This window comes from Limulus polyphemus, unplaced genomic scaffold (assembly GCF_000517525.1).
Source record: "Limulus polyphemus unplaced genomic scaffold, Limulus_polyphemus-2.1.2 Scaffold1321, whole genome shotgun sequence".
Classification (NCBI taxonomy): domain Eukaryota; kingdom Metazoa; phylum Arthropoda; class Merostomata; order Xiphosura; family Limulidae; genus Limulus; species Limulus polyphemus.
In genome coordinates, this window is record NW_013666931.1 from 184,286 (window position 1) to 187,494 (window position 3,209).

Consider the following 3,209-nt stretch of genomic DNA (forward strand, 5'->3'; position numbering starts at 1 on the left):
TAAATTTTTTTTATTATTACTAATGTAATAAACAAGACTCGACTTTCGTCTAAAACGTGGATCTACTTCCGTTACAGATCGGGAAGACTGGGATTAAATGTTAAATCACGAAGAAAGTTTAAATTGAACTTAAAAGTTTATGTGAAATAAAAATAAATAAGTGCTTTAATGATTTCGTTTTTCTCTTGAACTGTATATGGTTGAATAATAAATAAAATGTGCAGGCAAAAAGAAATGATGAGGTGTTCACTGTTTTCTTGAGAAGGCGAACGCAGTAAGAGAGAACTAAATAAATAATTCAAGTGTAAAAGTACCTACCTTTCACTGATCTCTGGATTTTATTATCCGTCATAAACGTCGTGGCGCCAGCAACTTGAAGTTTTCCAGATTTTAAAGATAGTTTTGATTAGCTTTGTTTTATTTTCGGATGACGATTTATAGGTTTCGTTTACAGTCCGGGACTTTTTTTTTTCGTTCATCAGTAACTTCAATGCAAGAGTTGACGATCTAGAGGTGTTCTAATGTGTAAAATAATTTTAAAGTAGTAGAGCAAACTCAATTGTGAAGTAAAGTAGCATTGTTTAGTCTTACAACTATGTTATTTTTATGTTGAAATAACAAATCTAAAGGTTACAAGAAAATTACACGGACGACAACAAGACAACTAGATATGCGATAAATTGGAAGTCGGGAAACACAGAGGAGAAAAGGTAAAAGATTCAATCACCGAACAGCAGAAACTTCGTTGACGTTATTACTAGGCTGACAGTTATGAAGTAAATCGTTATCCAAACTATTTTCATAGTAAACTGCTCAAAGGTAGTTTTCACAGACGCAGTGCTCGAGTTGAGTCGTAGAACCCAGAATATAAACAAACTAGAAAGTTATTTGTATGCAAGATGAGTTCACGACAATAGCATAATTTCATAAGTTTAACATGTACTACTACAATCGATACTAACGTTTAAGTGAATTTTTAACTCATAATTGATTATTAATTAAAAATACACTTGAACGTTAGTATCGATTAGTAAGCATTGTATCATTAGATATTGATAACTGGCTGTTCAGTAACCAACTCTCTGGAAATTGACTTTAAAAACGGAGAATATTGGAATGTGGTTCTTAAATAGTTTTGATAATGTCCTTTGATCTACGTGTTAACGTAAGTTAATAAAGGAGATAAATCGTATGTGGTATCGCTTATGTGTTCAGGTATATTTGTTAAGTACAGTATAATACGAAACTCATGGACATCTTTAATACATAAAAATTAGAGAGAATATTTCAAGTTCATCAAAAAGTTATATGTTATGAAACTCAGAAGAAACATTGTTTACTGTAATTACATGGAATTGTATTTCATAATATAAAATTCTTAACCCAACTTAAAGGTTACCAATATTAGTAGACAGATATGATATTAAGTATAAAGAATATCCTTGTTTTTGTATGGAATACAGTGCGCTTATCTCTCAGATAAAAGCTGTACGTTGTTTTAAACTTGTTTAAATTGCAACAGCTACTTCATTATACCCCTACGACCAACACATATAATAATCTGACAAGTATGAATTATAATATATTTACTGTACATTTTTATTCTATTTATTGAGTTTTATATTCTCATATCAACTTATAAAACAGCTGAAAAAAACATACTCGGTATTGTAAGAGCCGTTGTTAGGAGACAAAAAAAAAGAGTTATATTCAATCAAAATTTAAGTTGTGAGGTTTGTTACATCATATTTAAATTCGATGTAACATTATACTTTCTACCGCTAGATGGCACGAACGATGGGTTACTACATAGGTTTGTTTTATCCCATATATATTACGTGTTAGCTGGAGTACCCGTCTCCTGGATGGAAGTTATGTAAATTCATAATCAATGAAAGGTTATTTTAGGACATGAAAAGTTGCTTCCCTTGTATGTAATTTTACGAAACGCTCATAAAAACTGCAAAACACAAAATGTGAAACCGCAATTTTGCATGTATCTCCGCACATGGACCCAACAAACCTTCATGTCAAATTTGGTGAAGATCCATCAACAGGGGGCGAAGTAGTGGTAAAAATGCAATACTTGAAATTTGTGAGTATCTCCCCATGGACCCAATGAACCTCCATACCAATGTTGGTGAAAATCCATCCACACCCTGCGAAGTAGTTACATGGTTTGTTTGTTTGTAATTAAGCACAAAGTTACATAATGGGCTATCTGTGTTCTGCCCACCACGGGTATCGAAACCCGGATTCTAGCGTTGTAAATCCGCAGACATACCGCTGTGCCACTGGGGGGCTAGTTATATGGACACATAACAGATAGTACTATTATATTTATATACATTCTAATATTAATTAAACTTTTCTTCCTGAAACTGGTTGGCGTATTATTACTATTATCTTAAGTCTTTGGCCTCAAAGGCTTGTAATAATGTTCATTTATTTCTTTATAGGAAACTCGTATTTGATGCATACTACGTTAATCTTGTTACTGAGATCTTTTTCTGTTGGCTGGATTTATCAATGAAATAGCCACCGTTGCTAGAGAAATTAAGGTCAAAATTTGTCTTTCACGTATTCAAACCAACTGCTGTAAATTATTTTGGTAAAGAGTTTTGTTGTTAAAATTCAAGTTAATTCTAAATATGATCATCGTTTATAAATTTAGTGTTTTTTCAACTGGAGTAACTTTTGAGTTTTAATATTTTCCCTGTATGTCATAAAAAAGAACATTATCCAGTTAGTTCCTACATATATTTAGATAAATAAAGTCATAGTTAAAACTGATATGTCGAGATTGTTAAGAAACAGTGAGTGAAACTACTTTGGAAAATCACAATATGCTGATAAGATCAAAGAGTTTTACATGTTAATATGGTGAAAAAACTACTTATTGATCAAACAATCTTTTTGATGGTTTTGTTTGTTTGTTTGGAAGTTCGCACAAATCTACACGAGGGCATTTGCGCTAGCCGCGTTAGCAGTGAAAGACAAGAGGGAAGGCAGCTAGTCATCATCACCCACCGCCAACTCTTGGGCTACTCTTTTATTAACGAACAGTGGGATATACCGTCATATTATAACGCCCCCACAGCGAGCACGTTTGATGAGATGGGGATTTGAACCCGCGACCCGTAGATTGCGAGTCGAGCGCCCTAACCACCTGGCCACGGCGGGCCTCTTTTTTTTTTTTTTTTTTTTTT